Here is a 25,115-nt window from a genome sequence, read left to right on the forward strand (position 1 = left end):
AACAAGTACTGCAGAACTGTAAATGAAACCTGCCCTCAAAATGTCTTGAGGGAGGTAACGGCCAAAACATTTCAAAATGTGACACATACTTTAAGAGAACACTTTGAAGAACTAAGGGGTAATCACAGCTTGAAAAATAAAAAGGACATGCCTTAAAGCTCAATTTCAACGGATTTTGAGGCACATGCGAATTCAACCACAAAGAGGTATCAGCTCACAATTGCCAGAGTAACCATCAGCAAGAAAACTACAAACAATAAATGGTGAAGGTGTTGTGGAGAAATGTATACCCTCAACTTCAAGTGGTACGTAAGTTGGAAAGGGCCACAGATGAGAACAGAAAGGAGGTGCCTTAAAAAGGTAAACATTGAGCTACCATATGACCTAGCAGGCCCACTCCTCGACCTATAATCTAAGAAGACAGAATTGGAAAGACACAGGCAGGTAAATCTGCATTGCACAGTATCACAATAGCCAAGATATGGAAGTAACCAAAAAGTCCACCAACAGATGGGTGGACACAGAAGAATTCCTCCATGTACAGATGGAATATTCGCTACTGAAAAAAATGAAACAATGCCATTTGCAGCACCATAGATGAGTCTAGACGTAATCACGCCTCATGTAGTAAGTGAGAAAGCAAAAGACACATATCCTATCATATCACTTTTAGGAGTTACTTAAAAATTGATACCAATGAAGATATTTCCACAGAGAGAGGCAATCGCAGATTCATTTAAAAACTTATGGTTCACCAAATAGAAAGGGATGAGGATTGGATACATTACCATATTGGGGTTAACAGAGATATACAAACCATGTGAAATATATAACAACCAAAGACGTACGGAAGACCAGGAGAAGACTACTCAACATTGTGCCATAACCTACATGGGAAAAGGATGCGAGGAAAAATAGATACCTGTATATGTGTGAAAGAACCACATCTTGCACACCTAGAGCAAACAAACCATTGTAATCAAATTTGCTGGGATAAAAAATAAAAAGTAAATTACAAATATGAACAAGAAGTTATGAGACATAAACTTAAAGGGCTTTTTCCTGGCATATTCCATTCTAATATACAACGTAGAACACCACTTCCATTAAGGCTCTGTTTCCCTAGTAACCAAATTTGGTAAAGGAGAAATGCTGCCACCTTGTGGCCGTTTCCAGCAAGAGCAGCTTTAAACTCACAGCTAATGGTCACTTAACATTCACAAGGACTCAGGGCTGTAAAGGACACCTGCCCTAAAAAATTGTGCTGAAGTAGGGAATGGACAAAAAAATTCAAAACAGGCAAATGTTTCAAGAAGAGATTATGAAGACTTAAGTTTTACTCACACACTTTTAAAAAAAAAGGAAAATGGATAAAAGCTCAACCTCAGGGAGTGTTAGACGCATGCAATCTAATCTACAAAAAGTTTCAACTTACATCAGTCGAATGACCATCAGCAAAAAGTCTATAAACAATAAATGCTGAAGGGGTTTTAGAGAACTGTGTACCCTCTACCTGCTTGTGAGACGTAAAACGGTAACAGCCAATAATGAGAACCGAAAGGAGCTGTGTTTAAAAGTAAAAATGGAGGTACCATTCAATCCAGCAGGCGCACCATTGGACCTCTCACCTGAGAAGACAAGAATGGAGAAGACACAGGCCGCAAAAGCTGCAGTGCAGCCTTATTCACAATAGCCAAGACAGTGAAGCAACCAAAATGTCCACCAACAGGTGAATGGATAAAGAAGAAGTGGTCCATGTACACAATGGAATATTAGCCATGGAAGACAATGAACCATTGCTCTTTGACGCACCACAAATGAGTCTGGAGATAATCACGAAACATGAGGTAACTCGGAAAGCAAAAGACCTCTATTCTATGATTTCACTTACAGGCGTTATCTAATAACTGACACAAATGAACATATTTCCACAGAGAAAGACACTCACAGATTTAGAAAACTATGGTCATCTAAAAGGAAAGGTGGAGTGAATGGATAAATTAAGATTAGTGTTACTATATGTATACAAACACATATTATATACATATCTCAAAAATACCGACCATACAGCAAGGAAGTCTGCGGAACCCTCTGTAATATTTTACATGGGAAGAGGATCTGTACTTGAATAGACATATATAATGTACAAATGAACCAGATTGTTTACACCTAGGACAAACAATATTCTAAGCTTTACCCCAATTAAAAAAAAATTTTAAAACCAAGAAGAAATAATGAGACATAAACTTAAGGGGGTTTCTCCATGCACATTCCAATGTAATTTACAACCTAGGAACATGACTTCCAGAAAGGCTCTGCTGCCCTAGTAACCAGATTTGGGAATGGAGAAATGCTGCCTCCTTTAGGCCACTTCCCACAACAGCAGCTTTAAACGCATTGCTAAAGGTAACTAAATATTCACCAAACTTGCAGTTCGGGAAATGACACCTGCTCTCTAAAAAAAGTCTGAGGTGGAAAATCGACCAAAAAATTCAAAAGAGGGTAACCTTCCAAGAAGACAATATCAAGAGTTATAATGTACTCCCATTTGTTTCCTTTTTTTAACAGAAAAGAAAACGGCGGAGAAAAATGATGAGTTTTACGAATTTTCAAAGACATGCAAACCCAAATTACAAAACCCTATCAGCTCACAGCAGCCAGTAGGGGCATTGGCATAAATTCTGCAAACAATAAATGCTGAAGCGATTGTGGAGAAATGTGTACCCTCGATTCTAAAGGGGACGTAATAAGTGCCACTAATGAAAACACAAAGAAGGTGCTTTGAAAAGGGAAAAACGGTGCTACCTGTCATTCAGTCACACCCACTGATGGGCCTATCACCTGAGAAACTGAGAATCAAAAAGTCACAGGCTGGCAATCCTGCACTCCAACAATATTTACCATAGCCAACACTTGGAAAAAATGAAAATGTCCATCAACCGAGGAATGCACAGTGTAGAAGTGGTCCATGTACACAGTGGAAAATTACTCAAATAAAAAATAAAAATTACATTTCAAAATCCAACAAAAATAAGGAGACATCAGCTTGTGTGGGTTTGTCCAGGCACACTCCACTCTAATTTATAACCGAGAAACCCCAAAGGCCACAAGGGCTTTTCCCCAGTTACCAGGGTGGGGAAAATAGAAAGGCTGCTGCCCTCTGGCAGTTACCTGCAAAAGCAGCTTTAAAGCCTGTGCTAATGGTCATTTCATAGGAACAAGTACTGCAGAACTGTAAATGAAACCTGCCCTCAAAATGTCTTGAGGGAGGTAATGGCCAAAACATTTCAAAATGTGACACATACTTTAAGAGAACACTTTGAAGAACTAAGGGGTAATCACAGCTTGAAAAATAAAAAGGACATGCCTTAAAGCTCAATTTCAACGGATTTTGAGGCACATGCGAATTCAACCACAAAGAGGTATCAGCTCACAATTGCCAGAGTAACCATCAGCAAGAAAACTACAAACAATAAATGCTGAAGGTGTTGTGGAGAAATGTATACCCTCAACTTCAAGTGGGACGTAAGTTGGAAAGGGCCACAGATGAGAACAGAAAGGAGGTGCCTTAAAAAGGTAAACATTGAGCTACCATATGACCTAGCAGGCCCACTCCTCGACCTATAATCTAAGAAGACAGAATTGGAAGGACACAGGTATGCAAATCTGCATTGCATAGTATTACAATAGCCAAGATACGGAAGTAACCAAAAAGTCCACCGACAGATGGGCGGACAAAGAAGAACTGCTACCTGTACAGATGGAATATGAGCTAGTGAAAAAATGAAACAATGCCATTTGCAGCACCATAGATGAGTCTAGTCGTAATCACGCCACCTGTAGTAAGTGAGAAAGCAAAAGACACATATCCTATCATATCACTTTTAGGAGTTACTTAAAAATTGATACCAATGAAGATATGTCCACAGAGAAAGGCAATCGCAGATTCATTAAAAAACTTATGATTCACCAAATAGAAAGGGATGAGGATTGGATACATTACCATATTGGGGTTAACAGAGATATACAAACCATGTGAAATATATAACAACCAAAGACGTACGGAAGACCAGGAGAAGACTACTCAACATTGTGCCATAACCTACATGGGAAAAGGATGCGAGGAAAAATAGATACCTGTATATGTGTGAAAGAACCACATCTTGCACACCTAGAGCAAACAAACCATTGTAATCAAATTTGCTGGGATAAAAAATAAAAAGTAAATTACAGATATGAACAAGAAGTAATGAGACATAAACTTAAAGGGCTTTTTCCTGGCATATTCCATTCTAATATACAACCTAGAACACCACTTCCATTAAGGCTCTGTTTCCCTAGTAACCAAATTTGGTAAAGGAGAAATGCTGCCACCTTGTGGCCGTTTCCTGCAAGAGCAGCTTTAAACTCACAGCTAATGGTCACTTAACATTCACAAGGACTCAGGGCTGTAAAGGACACCTGCCCTAAAAAATTGTGCTGAAGTAGGGAATGGACAAAAAAATTCAAAACAGGCAAATGTTTCAAGAAGAGATTATGAAGACTTAAGTTTTACTCACACACTTTTTAAAAAAAAGGAAAATGGATAAAAGCTCAACCTCAGGGAGTGTTAGACGCATGCAATCTAATCTACAAAAAGTTTTCAACTTACACCAATCGACTGACCATCAGCAAAAAGTCTACGAACAATAAATGCTGAAGGGGTTTTAGAGAACTGTGAACCCTCTACCTGCTGTTGAGATGTAAAATGGTAACAGCCAATAATGAGAATAGAAAGGAGCTGTGTTTAAAAGTAAAAATGGAGGTACCATTCAATCCAGCAGGCACGCCATTGGACCTCTCACCTGAGAAGACAAGAATCGAGAAGACACAGGCCGCAAAAGCTGCAGTGCAGCCTTATTCACAATAGCCAAGACCGTGAAGCAATCAAAATATCCAACAAGAGGTGAATGGATAAAGAAGAAGTGGTCCATGTACACAATGGAATATTAGCCATGGAAAACAATGAACCATTGCTCTCTGAGGCACCACAAATGAGTGTGGAGATAATCATGAAACATGAGGTAAGTCGGAAAGCAAAAGACCTATATTCTATGATATCACTTATAGGCGTTATCTAATAACTGACACAAATGAACATATTTCCACAGAGAAAGACACTCACAGACTGAGAAAACAAACTATGCTCATCTAAAAGGAACGGTGGGGGGAATGGATAAATTAAGATTAGTGTTACTATATGTATACAAACACATATTATATACATATCTCAAAACTACCGACCATATAGCAAGGGAGGTCTGCGGAACCCTGTGTAACATTTTACATGGGAAGAGGATCTGTACTTGAATAGACATATATAATCTACAAATGAACCAGATTGTGTACACCTAGGACAAACAATATTCTAAGCTTTACTCAAATTTAAAAAAAAATTTTATACCAAGAAGAAATAATGAGACATAAACTTATGGGCTTTTCTCCATGCACATTCCAACTTAATTTACAACCTAGGAACACGACTTCCAGAAAGGCTCTGCTGCCCTAGTACCCAGATTTGGGAATGGAGAAATGCTGCCTGCTTGAGGCCACTTCCCACAAATCAGCTTTAAACTATTGCTAAAGGTCTCTAAATATTCACCAAACTTGCAGTTCGGTAAATGACACCTGCTCTCTAAAAAAATTCTGGGGTGGAAAATTGACCAAAAAATTCAAAAGAGGGCAACCTTCCAAGAAGACCATATCAAGAGTTATATTGTACTCCTAACTGTTTCCTTTTTTTAACAGAAAAGAAAACGGCGCAGAAAAATGATGAGTTTTACGAATTTTTAGAGACATGCAAACCCAAATTACAAAAACCTATCAGCTCACAGCAGCCAGAAGGGCCATTAGCATAAATGCTGCAAACAATAAATGCTGAAACGATTGTGGAGAAATGTGTACCCTCGATTCTATAGGGGACATGGTAAGTGCCACTAATCAAAACACAAAGAAGGTGCTTTGAAAAGGGAAACACAGTGCTACCAGTCAGTCAATCACAACCACTGCTTGGCCTATCACCTGAGAAAATGAGAATCAAAAAGTCACAGGCTGGCAATCCTGCACTCCAACAATATTTACCTTAGCCAACACTTGGAAGCAATGAAAATGTCCATCAACCGAGGAATGCACAAAGTAGAAGTGGTCCACGTACACAGTGGAAAATTACTCCAATAAAAAATAAAACTTACATTTAAAAATCCAACGAAAGTAAGGAGACATCAGCTTGTGTGGGTTTGTGCAGGCACACTCCACGCTAATATATAACCGAGAAACACCACAGGCTGCAAGGGCTTTTCCCGAGTTACCAGCGTGGGGAACATAGAAAGGCTGCTGCCCTCTGGCAGTTACCTTCAAAAACAGCTTTAAGCCTGTGCTAATGGTCATTTCATAGGAACAAGTACTGCAGAACTGTAAATGAAACCTGCCCTCAAAATGTCTTGAGGGAGGTAATGGCCAAAACATTTCAAAATGTGACACATACTTTAAGAGAACACTTTGAAGAACTAAGGGGTAATCACAGCTTGAAAAATAAAAAAGGACATGCCTTCAAGCTCATTTTCAATGGATTATGAGGCACGTGCGAATTCAACCACAAAGAGGTATCAGATCACACTTGTCAGAATAACCACCAGCAAGAAAACTACAAACAATAAATGCTGAAGGTGTTGTAGAGAAATGCATACCCTCAACTTCAAGGGGGACGTAACTTGGAAAGGGCCACGAACTAGAACAGAATGGAGGTGCCTTAAAAAGGTAAACATTGAGCTACCATATGATCCAGCAGGCCCACTCCTCGACCTATAATCTAAGAGGAGAGAATTGGAAAGACAGAGGCAGGAAATCTGCATTGCACAGTATTACAATAGCCAAGATATGGAAGTAACGAAAAAGGCCACCAACAGATGGATGGACAAAGAAGAACTCCTCCATGTACAGATGGAATATTCGCTAGTGAAAAAAATGAAACAATGCCATTTGCAGCACCATAGATGAGTCTAGACGTAATCATGCCACCTGTACTAAGTGAGAAAGCAAAAGACACATATCCTATCATATCACTTTTAGGAGTTACTTAAAAATTGATACCAATGAAGATATTTCCACAGAGAGAGGCAATCGCAGATTCATTTGAAAACTTATGGTTCACCAAATAGAAAGGGATGAGGATTGGATACATTACCATATTGGGGTTAACAGAGATATACAAACCATGTGAAATATATAACCACCAAAGACGTACGGAAGACCAGGAGAAGACTACTCAACATTCTGTCATAACCTAAATGGGAAAAGGATGCGAGGAAGAATAGATACACATATATGTGTGAAAGAACCACATCTTGCACAGCAAGAAGAAACAAACCATTGTAATCAAATTTGCTGGGATAAAAAATAAAAAGTAAATTACAAATATGAACAAGAAGTAATGAGACATAAACTTAAAGGGCTTTTTCCTGGCACATTCCATTTTAATTTACAACCTAGAACACCACTTCCATTAAGGCTCTGTTTCCCTAGTAACCAAATTTGGTAAAGGAGAAATGCTGCCACCTTGTGGCCGTTTCCTGCAAGAGCAGCTTTAAAGTCACAGCTAATGGTCACTTAACATTCACAAGGACTCAGGGCTGTAAGGACACCTGCCCTAAAAAATTGTGCTGAAGTAGGGAATGGACAAAAAATTTCAAAACAGGCAAATGTTTCAAGAAGGGAATATGAAGAGTTATGTTTTACTGACGCTCTTTAAAAAAAAAAGGAAAATGGATAAAAGCTCAACCTCAGGGAGTGTTAGACCCATGCAATTAATCTACAAAAAGTTTTCAACTTACACCAATCGACTGACCATCAGCAAAAAGTCTACGAACAATAAATGCTGAAGGGGTTTTAGAGAACTGTGAACCCTCTACCTGCTGTTGAGATGTAAAATGGTAACAGCCAATAATGAGAATAGAAAGGAGCTGTGTTTAAATGTAAAAATGGAGGTACCATTCAATCCAGCAGGCACGCCATTGGACCTCTCACCTGAGAAGACAAGAATCGAGAAGACACAGGCCGCAAAAGCTGCAGTGCAGCCTTATTCACAATAGCCAAGACCGTGAAGCAATCAAAATATCCAACAAGAGGTGAATGGATAAAGAAGAAGTGGTCCATGTACACAAGGGAATATTAGCCATGGAAAACAATGAACCATTGCTCTCTGAGGCACCACAAATGAGTCTGGAGATAATCACGAAACATGAGGTAAGTCCAAAAGCAAAAGACCTATATTCTCTGATATCACTTATAGGCGTTATCTAATAACTGACACAAATGAACATATTTCCACAGAGAAAGACACTCACAGACTTAGAAAACAAACTATGCTCATCTAAAAGGAAAGGTGGAGTGAATGGATAAATTAAGATTAGTGTTACTATATGTATACAAACACATATTATATACATATCTCAAAAACACCGACCATATAGCAAGGGAGGTCTGCGGAACATTCTGTAACATTTTACATGGGAAGAGGATCTGTACTTGAATAGACATATATAATCTACAAATGAACCAGATTGTGTACACCTAGGACAAACAATATTCTAAGCTTTACCACAATTAAAAAAATTTTTAAAATCAAGAAGAAATAATGAGACATAAACTTATGGGGGTTTCTCCATGCACATTCCAATGTAATTTACAACCTAGGAACACAACTTCCAGAAAGGCTCTGCTGCCCTAGAAACCAGATTTGGGAATGGAAAAATGCTGCCTGCTTGAGGCCACTTCCCACAACAGCAGCTTTAAACCCATTTCTAAAGGTCAATAAATATTCACCAAACTTGCAGTTCGGGAAATGACACCTGCTCTCTAAAAAAACTCTGGGGTGGAAAATCGACCAAAAAATTCAAAAGAGGGCAACCTTCTAAGAAGACAATTTCAAGAGTTATAATGTACTCCCATTTGTTTCCTTTTTGTAACAGAAAAGAAAACGGCGGAGAAAAATAATGAGTTTTACGAATTTTCTAATACATGCAAACCCAAATTACAAAAAACCATCAGCTCACAGCAGCCAGTAGGGCCATTAGCATAAATGCTGCAAACAATAAATGCTGAAGCGATTGTGGAGAAATGCGTACCCTCAATTCTAAGGGGGACGTGGTAAGAGCCACTAATGAAAACACAAAGGAGGTGCTTTGAAAAGGGAAACAAGGGGCTACCAGTCAGTCAATCAAACCCACTGCTGGGCCTATCACCTGAGAAAATGAGAATCAAAAAGTCACAGGCTGGCAATTCTGCACTCCAACAATATTTACCATAGCCAACACTTGGAAGAAATGAAAATGTCCATCAACCGAGGAATGCACAAAGTAGAAGTGGTCCACGTACACAGTGGAAAATTACTAAAATAAAAAATAAAAATTACATTTAAAAATCCAACAAAAGTAAGGAGACATCAGCTTGTGTGGGGTTCTCCAGGCACACTCCACTCTAATTTTTAACCGAGAAACACCACAGGCCGCAAGGTCTTTTCCTTAGTTACCAGGGTGGGGAACATAGAAAGGCTGCTGCCCTCTGGCAGTTACCTGCAAAAGCAGCTTTAAAGCCCGTGCTAATGGTCATTTCATAGGAACAATTACTGGAGAACTGTAAATGAAACTTGCCCTCAAAATGTCTTGAGGGAGGTAATGGCCAAAATATTTCAAATGGTGACACATACTTTAAGAAAACACTTTGAAGAAATAAGCTCTAATCATAGCTGGAAAAATAAAAAGGACATGTCTAAAAGCTCAATTTCAACGCATTATGAGACACATGCAAATTCAACCACAAAGAGGTATCAGCTCACACCACTCAGAATAACCATCAGCAAAAACTACAAAGAATAAATGCTGAAGGTGCTGGGAAGAAATGCATACCCTCAACTTTATGTGGGACGTAACCTGGAAAGAGCCACTAAAGAGAACAGAATAGAGGTGCCTTTAAAAGGTAAACATTGAGCTACCATAGGATCCAGCAGACCTATTCCTGGACCTATAAACTAAGAAGACAGAATTGGAAGGACACAGGTATGCAAATCTGCATTGCATAGTATCACAATAGCCAAGATACGGAAGTAACCAAAAAGTCCACCGACAGATGGGCGGACAAAGAAGAACTGCTACCTGTACAGATGGAATATGAGCTAGTGAAAAAATGAAACAATGCCATTTGCAGCACCATAGATGAGTCTAGTCGTAATCACGCCACCTGTAGTAAGTGAGAAAGCAAAAGACACATATCCTATCATATCACTTTTAGGAGTTACTTAAAAATTGATACCAATGAAGATATTTCCACAGAGAGAGGCAATCGCAGATTCATTTAAAAACTTATGGTTCACCAAATAGAAAGGGATGAGGATTGGATACATTACCATATTGGGGTTAACAGAGATATACAAACCATGTGAAATATATAACAACCAAAGACGTACGGAAGACCAGGAGAAGACTACTCAACATTGTGCCATAACCTACATGGGAAAAGGATGCGAGGAAAAATAGATACCTGTATATGTGTGAAAGAACCACATCTTGCACACCTAGAGCAAACAAACCATTGTAATCAAATTTGCTGGGATAAAAAATAAAAAGTAAATTACAGATATGAACAAGAAGTAATGAGACATAAACTTAAAGGGCTTTTTCCTGGCATATTCCATTCTAATATACAACCTAGAACACCACTTCCATTAAGGCTCTGTTTCCCTAGTAACCAAATTTGGTAAAGGAGAAATGCTGCCAACTTGTGGCCGTTTCCAGCAAGAGCAGCTTTAAACTCACAGCTAATGGTCACTTAACATTCACAAGGACTCAGGGCTGTAAAGGACACCTGCCCTAAAAAATTGTGCTGAAGTAGGGAATGGACAAAAAAATTCAAAACAGGCAAATGTTTCAAGAAGAGATTATGAAGACCTAAGTTTTACTCACACACTTTTAAAAAAAAAGGAAAATGGATAAAAGCTCAACCTCAGGGAGTGTTAGACGCATGCAATCTAATCTACAAAAAGTTTCAACTTACATCAGTCGAATGACCATCAGCAAAAAGTCTATAAACAATAAATGCTGAAGGGGTTTTAGAGAACTGTGTACCCTCTACCTGCTGGTGAGACGTAAAACGGTAACAGCCAATAATGAGAACCGAAAGGAGCTGTGTTTAAAAGTAAAAATGGAGGTACCATTCAATCCAGCAGGCGCACCATTGGACCTCTCACCTGAGAAGACAAGAATGGAGAAGACACAGGCCGCAAAAGCTGCAGTGCAGCCTTATTCACAATAGCCAAGACCGTGAAGCAATCAAAATGTCCACCAACAGGTGAATGGATAAAGAAGAAGTGGTCCATGTACACAATGGAATATTAGCCATGGAAGACAATGAACCATTGCCCTTTGACGCACCACAAATGAGTCTGGAGATAATCAGGAAACATGAGGTAACTCGGAAAGCAAAAGACCTGTATTCTATGATATCACTTATAGGCGTTATCTAATAACTGACACAAATGAACATATTTCCACAGAGAAAGACACTCACAGACTTAAAAAACAAACTATGCTCATCTAAAAGGAAAGGTGGAGTGAATGGATAAATTAAGATTAGTGTTACTATATGTATACAAACACATATTACATACATATCTCAAAAATACCGACCATACAGCAAGGAAGTCTGCGGAACCCTCTGTAATATTTTACATCGGAAGAGGATCTGTACTTGAATAGACATATATAATGTACAAATGAACCAGATTGTTTACACCTAGGACAAACAATATTCTAAGCTTTACCCCAATTAAAAAAATTTTTAAAACCAAGAAGAAATAATGAGACATAAACTTATGGGGGTTTCTCCATGCACATTCCAATGTAATTTACAACCTAGGAACATGACTTCCAGAAAGGCTCTGCTGCCCTAGTAACCAGATTTGGGAATGGAGAAATGCTGCCTCCTTTAGGCCACTTCCCACAAAAGCAGCTTTAAACGCATTGCTAAAGGTCACTAAATATTCACCAAACTTGCAGTTCGGGGAATGACACCTGCTCTCTAAAAAAAGTCTGAGGTGGAAAATCGACCAAAAAATTCAAAAGAGGGCAAACTTCCAAGAAGACAATATCAAGAGTTAGAATGTACTCCCATTTGTTTCCTTTTTTTAACAGAAAAGAAAACGGCGGAGAAAAATGATGAGTTTTACGAATTTTCCAAGACATGCAAAGCCAAATTACAAAACCCTATCAGCTCACAGCAGCCAGTAGGGCCATTAGCATAAATTCTGCAAACAATAAATGCTGAAGCGATTGTGGAGAAATGTGTACCCTCGATTCTAAAGGGGACGTGGTAAGTGCCACTAATGAAAACACAAAGAAGGTGCTTTGAAAAGGGAAAAACGGTGCTACCAGTCAGTCAATCACACCCACTGCTGGGCCTATCACCTGAGAAAATGAGAATCAAAAAGTCACAGGCTGGCAATCCTGCACTAAAACAATATTTACCATAGCCAACACTTGGAAGCAATGAAAATGTCCATCAACCGAGGAATGCACAAAGTAGAAGTGGTCCACGTACACAGTCGAAAATTACTCCAATAAAAAATAAAAATTACATTTAAAAATCCAACAAAAATAAGGAGACATCAGCTTGTGTGGTTTGTCCAGGCACACTCCACTCTAATTTATAACCGAGAAATCCCACAGGCCGCAAGGGCTTTTCCCTAGTTACCAGAATGGGGAAAATAGAAAGGCTGCTGCCCTCTGGCAGTTACCTGCAAAAGCAGCTTTAAAGCCTGTGCTAATGGTCATTTCATAGGAACAAGTACTGCAGAACTGTAAATGAAACCTGCCCTCAAAATGTCTTGAGGGAGGTAACGGCCAAAACATTTCAAAATGTGACACATACTTTAAGAGAACACTTTGAAGAACTAAGGGGTAATCACAGCTTGAAAAATAAAAAGGACATGCCTTAAAGCTCAATTTCAACGGATTTTGAGGCACATGCGAATTCAACCACAAAGAGGTATCAGCTCACAATTGCCAGAGTAACCATCAGCAAGAAAACTACAAACAATAAATGGTGAAGGTGTTGTGGAGAAATGTATACCCTCAACTTCAAGTGGTACGTAAGTTGGAAAGGGCCACAGATGAGAACAGAAAGGAGGTGCCTTAAAAAGGTAAACATTGAGCTACCATATGACCTAGCAGGCCCACTCCTCGACCTATAATCTAAGAAGACAGAATTGGAAAGACACAGGCAGGTAAATCTGCATTGCACAGTATCACAATAGCCAAGATATGGAAGTAACCAAAAAGTCCACCAACAGATGGGTGGACACAGAAGAACTCCTCCATGTACAGATGGAATATTCGCTACTGAAAAAAATGAAACAATGCCATTTGCAGCACCATAGATGAGTCTAGACGTAATCACGCCTCATGTAGTAAGTGAGAAAGCAAAAGACACATATCCTATCATATCACTTTTAGGAATTACTTAAAAATTGATACCAATGAAGATATTTCCACAGAGAGAGGCAATCGCAGATTCATTTAAAAACTTATGGTTCACCAAATAGAAAGGGATGAGGATTGGATACATTACCATATTGGGGTTAACAGAGATATACAAACCATGTGAAATATATAACAACCAAAGACGTACGGAAGACCAGGAGAAGACTACTCAACATTGTGCCATAACCTACATGGGAAAAGGATGCGAGGAAAAATAGATACCTGTATATGTGTGAAAGAACCACATCTTGCACACCTAGAGCAAACAAACCATTGTAATCAAATTTGCTGGGATAAAAAATAAAAAGTAAATTAAAAATATGAACAAGAAGTTATGAGACATAAACTTAAAGGGCTTTTTCCTGGCATATTCCATTCTAATATACAACGTAGAACACCACTTCCATTAAGGCTCTGTTTCCCTAGTAACCAAATTTGGTAAAGGAGAAATGCTGCCACCTTGTGGCCGTTTCCAGCAAGAGCAGCTTTAAACTCACAGCTAATGGTCACTTAACATTCACAAGGACTCAGGGCTGTAAAGGACACCTGCCCTAAAAAATTGTGCTGAAGTAGGGAATGGACAAAAAAATTCAAAACAGGCAAATGTTTCAAGAAGAGATTATGAAGACTTAAGTTTTACTCACACACTTTTAAAAAAAAAGGAAAATGGATAAAAGCTCAACCTCAGGGAGTGTTAGACGCATGCAATCTAATCTACAAAAAGTTTCAACTTACATCAGTCGAATGACCATCAGCAAAAAGTCTATAAACAATAAATGCTGAAGGGGTTTTAGAGAACTGTGTACCCTCTACCTGCTTGTGAGACGTAAAACGGTAACAGCCAATAATGAGAACCGAAAGGAGTTGTGTTTAAAAGTAAAAATAGAGGTATCATTCAATCCAGCAGGCGCACCATTGGACCTCTCACCTGAGAAGACAAGAATGGAGAAGACACAGGCCGCAAAAGCTGCAGTGCAGCCTTATTCACAATAGCCAAGACAGTGAAGCAACCAAAATGTCCACCAACAGGTGAATGGATAAAGAAGAAGTGGTCCATGTACACAATGGAATATTAGCCATGGAAGACAATGAACCATTGCTCTTTGACGCACCACAAATGAGTCTGGAGATAATCACGAAACATGAGGTAACTCGGAAAGCAAAAGACCTGTATTCTATGATATCACTTATAGGCGTTATCTAATAACTGACACAAATGAACATATTTCCACAGAGAAAGACACTCACAGACTTAAAAAACAAACTATGCTCATCTAAAAGGAAAGGTGGAGTGAATGGATAAATTAAGATTAGTGTTACTATATGTATACAAACACATATTATATACATATCTCAAAAATACCGACCATACAGCAAGGAAGTCTGCGGAACCCTCTGTAATATTTTACATCGGAAGAGGATCTGTACTTGAATAGACATATATAATGTACAAATGAACCAGATTGTTTACACCTAGGACAAACAATATTCTAAGCTTTACCCCAATTAAAAAAATTTTTAAAACCAAGAAGAAATAATGAGACATAAACTTATGGGGGTTTCTCCATGCACATTCCAATGTAATTTACAACCTAGGAACATGACTTCCAGAAAGGCTCTGCTGCCCTAGTAACCAGATTTGGGAATGGAGAAATGCTGCCTCCTTTAGGCCACTTCCCACAAAAGCAGCTTTAAACGCATTGCTAAAGGTCACTAAATATTCACCAAACTTGCAGTTCGGGGAATGACACCTGCTCTCTAAAAAAAGTCTGAGGTGGAAAATCGACCAAAAAATTCAAAAGAGGGCAAACTTCCAAGAAGACAATATCAAGAGTTAGAATGTACTCCTATTTGTTTCCTTTTTTTAACAGAAAAGAAAACGCCGGAGAAAAATGATGAGTTTTACGAATTTTCCAAGACATGCAAACCCAAATTACAAAACCCTAACAGCTCACAGCAGCCAGTAGGGCCATTAGCATAAATTCTGCAAACAATAAATGCTGAAGCGATTGTGGAGAAATGTGTACCCTCGATTCTAAAGGGGACGTGGTAAGTGCCACTAATGAAAACACAAAGAAGGTGCTTTGAAAAGGGAAAAACGGTGCTACCAGTCAGTCAATCACACCCACTGCTGGGCCTATCACCTGAGAAAATGAGAATCAAAAAGTCACAGGCTGGCAATCCTGCACTAAAACAATATTTACCATAGCCAACACTTGGAAGCAATGAAAATGTCCATCAACCGAGGAATGCACAAAGTAGAAGTGGTGCACGTACACAGTCGAAAATTACTCCAATAAAAAATAAAAATTACATTTAAAAATCCAACAAAAATAAGGAGACATCAGCTTGTGTGGTTTGTCCAGGCACACTCCACTCTAATTTATAACCGAGAAATCCCACAGGCCGCAAGGGCTTTTCCCTAGTTACCAGAATGGGGAAAATAGAAAGGCTGCTGCCCTCTGGCAGTTACCTGCAAAAGCAGCTTTAAAGCCTGTGCTAATGGTCATTTCATAGGAACAAGTACTGCAGAACTGTAAATGAAACCTGCCCTCAAAATGTCTTGAGGGAGGTAACGGCCAAAACATTTCAAAATGTGACACATACTTTAAGAGAACACTTTGAAGAACTAAGGGGTAATCACAGCTTGAAAAATAAAAAGGACATGCCTTAAAGCTCAATTTCAACGGATTTTGAGGCACATGCGAATTCAACCACAAAGAGGTATCAGCTCACAATTGCCAGAGTAACCATCAGCAAGAAAACTACAAACAATAAATGGTGAAGTTGTTGTGGAGAAATGTATACCCTCAACTTCAAGTGGTACGTAAGTTGGAAAGGGCCACAGATGAGAACAGAAAGGAGGTGCCTTAAAAAGGTAAACATTGAGCTACCATATGACCTAGCAGGCCCACTCCTCGACCTATAATCTAAGAAGACAGAATTGGAAAGACACAGGCAGGTAAATCTGCATTGCACAGTATCACAATAGCCAAGATATGGAAGTAACCAAAAAGTGCACCAACAGATGGGTGGACACAGAAGAATTCCTCCATGTACAGATGGAATATTCGCTACTGAAAAAAATGAAACAATGCCATTTGCAGCACCATAGATGAGCCTAGACGTAATCACGCCTCCTGTAGTAAGTGAGAAAGCAAAAGACACATATCCTATCATATCACTTTTAGGAGTTACTTAAAAATTGATACCAATGAAGATATTTCCACAGAGAGAGGCAATCGCAGATTCATTTAAAAACTTATGGTTCACCAAATAGAAAGGGATGAGGATTGGATACATTACCATATTGGGGTTAACAGAGATATACAAACCATGTGAAATATATAACAACCAAAGACGTACGGAAGACCAGGAGAAGACTACTCAACATTGTGCCATAACCTACATGGGAAAAGGATGCGAGGAAAAATAGATACCTGTATATGTGTGAAAGAACCACATCTTGCACACCTAGAGCAAACAAACCATTGTAATCAAATTTGCTGGGATAAAAAATAAAAAGTAAATTACAGATATGAACAAGAAGTAATGAGACATAAACTTAAAGGGCTTTTTCCTGGCATATTCCATTCTAATATACAACCTAGAACACCACTTCCATTAAGGCTCTGTTTCCCTAGTAACCAAATTTGGTAAAGGAGAAATGCTGCCACCTTGTGGCCGTTTCCTGCAAGAGCAGCTTTAAACTCACAGCTAATGGTCACTTAACATTCACAAGGACTCAGGGCTGTAAAGGACACCTGCCCTAAAAAAATTGTGCTGAAGTAGGGAATGGACAAAAAAATTCAAAACAGGCAAATGTTTCAAGAAGAGATTATGAAGACTTAAGTTTTACTCACACACTTTTTAAAAAAAAGGAAAATGGATAAAAGCTCAACCTCAGGGAGTGTTAGACGCATGCAATCTAATCTACAAAAAGTTTCAACTTACATCAGTCGAATGACCATCAGCAAAAAGTCTATAAACAATAAATGCTGAAGGGGTTTTAGAGAACTGTGTACCCTCTACCTGCTGGTGAGACGTAAAACGGTAACAGCCAATAATGAGAACCGAAAGGAGCTGTGTTTAAAAGTAAAAATGGAGGTATCATTCAATCCAGCAGGCGCCCCATTGGACCTCTCACCTGAGAAGACAAGAATGGAGAAGATACAGGCCGCAAAAGCTGCAGTGCAGCCTTATTCACAATAGCCAAGACAGTGAAGCAACCAAAATGTCCACCAACAGGTGAATGGATAAAGAAGAAGTGGTCCAGGTACACAATGGAATATTAGCCATGGAAGACAATGAACCATTGCTCTTTGACGCACCACAAATGAGTCTGGAGATAATCACGAAACATGAGGTAACTCGGAAAGCAAAAGACCTCTATTCTATGATATCACTTATAGGCGTTATCTAATAACTGACACAAATGAACATATTTCCACAGAGAAAGACACTCACAGATTTAGAAAACTATGCTCATCTAAAAGGAAAGGTGGAGTGAATGGATAAATTAAGATTAGTGCTACTATATGTATACAAACACATATTATATACATATCTCAAAAATACCGACCATACAGCAAGGAAGTCTGCGGAACCCTCTGTAATATTTTACATGGGAAGAGGATCTGTACTTGAATAGACATATATAATGTACAAATGAACCAGATTGTTTACACCTAGGACAAACCATATTCTAAGCTTTACCCCAATTAAAAAAAAAATTTAAAACCAAGAAGAAATAATGAGACATAAACTTAAGGGGGTTTCTCCATGCACATTCCAATGTAATTTACAACCTAGGAACATGACTTCCAGAAAGGCTCTGCTGCCCTAGTAACCAGATTTGGGAATGGAGAAATGCTGCCTCCTTTAGGCCACTTCCCACAACAGCAGCTTTAAACGCATTGCTAAAGGTTACTAAATATTCACCAAACTTGCAGTTCGGGAAATGACACCTGCTCTCTAAAAAAAGTCTGAGGTGGAAAATCGACCAAAAAATTCAAAAGAGGGCAACCTTCCAAGAAGACAATATCAAGAGTTATAATTTACTCCCATTTGTTTCCTTTTTTTAACAGAAAAGAAAACGGCGGAGAAAAATGATGAGTTTTACGAATTTTCAAAGACATGCAAACCCAAATTACAAAACCCTATCAGCTCACAGCAGCCAGTAGGGGCATTGGCATAAATTCTGCAAACAATAAATGCTGAAGCGATTGTGGAGAAATGTGTACCCTCGATTCTAAAGGGGACGTAATAAGTGCCACTAATGAAAACACAAAGAAGGTGCTTTGAAATGGGAAAAACGGTGCTACCAGTCAGTCAATCACACCCACTGCTGGGCCTATCACCTGAGAAACTGAGAATCAAAAAGTCACAGGCTGGCAATCCTGCACTCCAACAATATTTACCATAGCCAACACTTGGAAGAAATGAAAATGTCCATCAACCGAGGAATGCACAAAGTAGAAGTGGTCCATGTACACAGTGGAAAATTACTCCAATAAAAAATAAAAATTACATTTAAAAATCCAACAAAACTAAGGAGACATCAGCTTGTGTGGGTTTGTCCAGGCACACTCCACTCTAATTTATAACCGAGAAACCCCAAAGGCCACAAGGGCTTTTCCCCAGTTACCAGGGTGGGGAAAATAGAAAGGCTGCTGCCCTCTGGCAGTTACCTGCAAAAGCAGCTTTAAAGCCTGTGCTAATGGTCATTTCATAGGAACAAGTACTGCAGAACTGTAAATGAAACCTGCCCTCAAAATGTCTTGAGGGAGGTAATGGCCAAAACATTTCAAAATGTGACACATACTTTAAGAGAACACTTTGAAGAACTAAGGGGTAATCACAGCTTGAAAAATAAAAAGGACATGCCTTAAAGCTCAATTTCAACGGATTTTGAGGCACATGCGAATTCAACCACAAAGAGGTATCAGCTCACAATTGCCAGAGTAACCATCAGCAAGAAAACTACAAACAATAAATGGTGAAGGTGTTGTGGAGAAATGTATACCCTCAACTTCAAGTGGGACGTAAGTTGGAAAGGGCCACAGATGAGAACAGAAAGGAGGTGCCTTAAAAAGGTAAACATTGAGCTACCATATGACCTAGCAGGCCCACTCCTCGACCTATAATCTAAGAAGACAGAATTGGAAGGACACAGGTATGCAAATCTGCATTGCATAGTATTACAATAGCCAAGATACGGAAGTCACCAAAAAGTCCACCGACAGATGGGCGGACAAAGAAGAACTGCTACCTGTACAGATGGAATATGAGCTAGTGAAAAAATGAAACAATGCCATTTGCAGCACCATAGATGAGTCTAGACGTAATCACGCCACCTGTAGTAAGTGAGAAAGCAAAAGACACATATCCTATCATATCACATTTAGGAGTTACTTAAAAATTGATACCAATGAAGATATGTCCACAGAGAAAGGCAATCGCAGATTCATTAAAAAACTTATGGTTCACCAAATAGAAAGGGATGAGGATTGGATACATTACCATATTGGGGTTAACAGAGATATACAAACCATGTGAAATATATAATCACCAAAGACGTACGGAAGACCAGGAGAAGACTACTCAACATTCTGTCATAACCTACATGAGAAAAGGATGTGAGGAAGAATAGATACATGTATATGTGTGAAAGAACCACATCTTGCACACCTAGAGCAAACAAACCATTGTAATCAAATTTGCTGGGATAAAAAATAAAAAGTAAATTACAAATATGAACAAGAAGTAATGAGACATAAACTTAAAGGGCTTTTTCCTGGCATATTCCATTCTAATATACAACCTAGAACACCATTTCCATTAAGGCTCTGTTTCCCTAGTAACCAAATTTGGTAAAGGAGAAATGCTGCCGCCTTGTGGCCGTTTCCTGCAAGAGCAGCTTTAAACTCACAGCTAATGGTCGCTTAACATTCACAAGGACTCAGGGCTGTAAAGGACACCTGCCCTAAAACATTGTGCTGAAGTAGGGAATGGACAAAAAAATTCAAAACAGGCAAATGTTTCAAGAAGAGATTATGAAGACTTAAGTTTTACTCACACACTTTTAAAAAAAAAGGAAAATGGATAAAATCTCAACCTCAGGGAGTGTTAGACGCATGCAATCTAATCTACAAAAAGTTTCAACTTACACCAGTCGACTGACCATCAGCAAAAAGTCTATAAACAATAAAAGCTGAAGGGGTTTTACAGAACTGTGTACCCTCTACCTGCTGGTGAGACATAAAACGGTAACAGCCAATAATGAGAACCGAAAGGAGCTGTGTTTAAAAGTAAAAATGGAGGTATCATTCAACCCAGCAGGCGCACCATTGGACCTCTCACCTGAGAAGACAAGAATGGAGAAGACACAGGCCGCAAAAGCTGCAGTGCAGCCTTATTCACAATAGCCAAGACAGTGAAGCAACCAAAATGTCCACCAACAGGTGAATGGATAAAGAAGAAGTGGTCCATGTACACAATGGAATATTAGCCATGGAAGACAATGAACCATTGCTCTTTGACGCACCACAAATGAGTCTGGAGATAATCACGAAACATGAGGTAACTCGGAAAGCAAAAGACCTCTATTCTATGATATCACTTATAGGCGTTATCTAATAACTGACACAAATGAACATATTTCCACAGAGGAAGACACTCACAGATTTAGAAAACTATGCTCATCTAAAAGGAAAGGTGGAGTGAATGGATAAATTAAGATTAGTGTTACTATATGTATACAAACACATATTATATACATATCTCAAAAATACCGACCATACAGCAAGGAAGTCTGCGGAACCCTCTGTAATATTTTACATGGGAAGAGGATCTGTACTTGAATAGACATATATAATGTACAAATGAACCAGATTGTTTACACCTAGGACAAACAATATTCTAAGCTTTACCACAATTAAAAAAATTTTTAAAACCAAGAAGAAATAATGAGACATAAACTTATGGGGGTTTCTCCATGCACATTCCAATGTAATTTACAACCTAGGAACACGACTTCCAGAAAGGCTCTGCTGCCCTAGTAACCAGATTTGGGAATGGAGAAATGCTGCCTCCTTTAGGCCACTTCCCACAACAGCAGTTTTAAACGCATTGCTAAAGGTCACTAAATATTCACCAAACTTGCAGTTCGGGAAATGACACCTGCTCTCTAAAAAAACTCCGGGGTGGAAAATCGACCAAAAAATTCAAAAGAGGGCAACCTTCCAAGAAGACAATATCAAGAGTTAGAATGTACTCCCATTTGTTTCCTTTTTTTAACAGAAAAGAAAACGGCGGAGAAAAATGATGAGTTTTACGAATTTTCAAAGACATGCAAACCCAAATTAACAAAACCCTATCAGCTCACAGCAGCCAGTAGGGGCATTGGCATAAATTCTGCAAACAATAAATGCTGAAGCGATTGTGGAGAAATGTGTACCCTCGATTCTAAAGGGGACGTAATAAGTGCCACTAATGAAAACACAAAGAAGGTGCTTTGAAAAGGGAAAAACGGTGCTACCAGTCAGTCAATCACACCCACTGCTGGGCCTATCACCTGAGAAAATGAGAATCAAAAAGTCACAGGCTGGCAATCCTGCACTCCAACAATATTTACCATAGCCTACACTTGGAAAAAATGAAAATGTCCATCAACCGAGGAATGCACAAAGTAGAAGTGGTCCATGTTCACAGTGGAAAATTACTCCATTAAAAAATAAAAATTACATTTAAAAATCCAACAAAAATAAGGAGACATCAGCTTGTGTGGGTTTCTCCAGGCACACTCCACTCTAATTTTTAACCGAGAAACACCACAGGCCGCAAGGGCTTTTCCCCAGTTACCAGGGTGGGGAAAATAGAAAGGCTGCTGCCCTCTGGCAGTTACCTGCAGAAGCAGCTTTAAAGCCTGTGCTAATGGTCATTTCATAGGAACAAGTACTCCAGAACTGTAAATGAAACCTGCCCTCAAAATGTCTTGAGGGAGGTAATGGCCAAAACATTTCAAAATGTGACACATACTTTAAGAGAACACTTTGAAGAACTAAGGGGTAATCACAGCTTGAAAAATAAAAAGGACATGCCTTAAAGCTCAATTTCAACGGATTTTGAGGCACATGCGAATTCAACCACAAAGAGGTATCAGGTCACAATTGCCAGAGTAACCATCAGCAAGAAAACTACAAACAATAAATGCTGAAGGTGTTGTGGAGAAATGTATACCCTCAACTTCAAGTGGGACGTAAGTTGGAAAGGGCCACAGATGAGAACAGAAAGGAGGTGCCTTAAAAAGGTAAACATTGAGCTACCATATGACCTAGCAGGCCCACTCCTCGACCTATAATCTAAGAAGACAGAATTGGAAAGACACAGGCAGGCAAATCTGCATTGCACAGTATCACAATAGCCAAGATATGGAAGTAACCAAAAAGTCCACCAACAGATGGGTGGACACAGAAGAACTCCTCCATGTACAGATGGAATATTCGCTACTGAAAAAAATGAAACAATGCCATTTGCAGCACCATAGATGAGTCTAGACGTAATCACGCCACCTGTAGTAAGTGAGAAAGCAAAAGACACATATCCTATCATATCACTTTTAGGAGTTACTTAAAAATTGATACCAATGAAGATATTTCCACAGAGAGAGGCAATCGCAGATTCATTTAAAAACTTATGGTTCACCAAATAGAAAGGGATGAGGATTGGATACATTACCATATTGAGGTTAACAGAGATATACAAACCATGTGAAATATATAACCACCAAAGACTTACGGAAGACCAGGAGAAGACTACTCAACATTGTGCCATAACCTACATGGGAAAAGGATGCGAGGAAAAATAGATACCTGTATATGTGTGAAAGAACCACATCTTGCACACCTAGAGCAAACAAACCATTGTAATCAAATTTGCTGGGATAAAAAATAAAAAGTAAATTACAAATATGAACAAGAAGTAATGAGACATAAACTTAAAGGGCTTTTTCCTGGCATATTCCATTCTAATATACAACCTAGAACACCACTTCCATTAAGGCTCTGTTTCCCTAGTAACCAAATTTGGTAAAGGAGAAATGCTGCCGCCTTGTGGCCGTTTCCTGCAAGAGCAGCTTTAAAGTCACAGCTAATGGTCACTTAACATTCACAAGGACTCAGGGCTGTAAGGACACCTGCCCTAAAAAATTGTGATGAAGTAGGGAATGGACAAAAATTTTCAAAACAGGCAAATGTTTCAAGAAGGGAATATGAAGAGTTACGTTTTACTGACGCTCTTTAAAAAAAAAAGGAAAATGGATAAAAGCTCAACCTCAGGGAGTGTTAGACCCATGCAATCTAATCTACAAAAAGTTTTCAACTTACACCAATCGATTGACCATCAGCAAAAAGGCTACGAACAATAAATGCTGAAGGGGTTTTAGAGAACTGTGAACCCTCTACCTGCTGTTGAGATGTAAAAGGGTAACAGCCAATAATGAGAATAGAAAGGAGCTGTGTTTAAAAGTAAAAATGGAGGTACCATTCAATCCAGCAGGCACGCCATTGGACCTCTCACCTGAGAAGACAAGAATCGAGAAGACACAGGCCGCAAAAGCTGCAGTGCAGACTTATTCACAATAGCCAAGACCGTGAAGCAATCAAAATATCCAACAAGAGGTGAATGGATAAAGAAGAAGTGGTCCATGTACACAATGGAATATTAGCCATGGAAAACAATGAACCATTGCTCTCTGAGGCACCACAAATGAGTCTGGAGATAATCACGAAACATGAGGTAAGTCCAAAAGCAAAAGACCTATATTCTATGATATCACTTATAGGCGTTATCTAATAACTGACACAAATGAACATATTTCCACAGAGAAAGACACTCACAGACTTAGAAAACAAACTATGCTCATCTAAAAGGAAAGGTGGAGTGAATGGATAAATTAAGATTAGTGTTACTATATGTATACAAACACATATTATATACATATCTCAAAAAGACCGACCATATAGCAAGGGAGGTCTGCGGAACATTCTGTAACATTTTACATGGGAAGAGGATCTGTACTTGAATAGGCATATATAATCTACAAATGAACCAGATTGTGTACACCTAGGACAAACAATATTCTAAGCTTTACCACAATTAAAAAATTTTTTAAAACCAAGAAGAAATAATGAGACATAAACTTATGGGGGTTTCTCCATGCACATTCCAATGTAATTTACAACCTAGGAACACGACTTCCAGAAAGGCTCTGCTGCCCTAGAAACCAGATTTGGGAATGGAGAAATGCTGCCTGCTTGAGGCCACTTCCCACAACAGCAGCTTTAAACCCATTTCTAAAGGTCAATAAATATTCACCAAACTTGCAGTTCGGGAAATGACACCTGCTCTCTAAAAAAACTCTGGGGTGGAAAATCGACCAAAAAATTCAAAAGAGGGCAACCTTCTAAGAAGACAATTTCAAGAGTTATAATGTACTCCCATTTGTTTCCTTTTTGTAACAGAAAAGAAAATGGCGGAGAAAAATAA

Source organism: Eschrichtius robustus, chromosome 7 (assembly GCF_028021215.1).
Source record: "Eschrichtius robustus isolate mEscRob2 chromosome 7, mEscRob2.pri, whole genome shotgun sequence".
In the NCBI taxonomy this organism is placed as follows: domain Eukaryota; kingdom Metazoa; phylum Chordata; class Mammalia; order Artiodactyla; family Eschrichtiidae; genus Eschrichtius; species Eschrichtius robustus.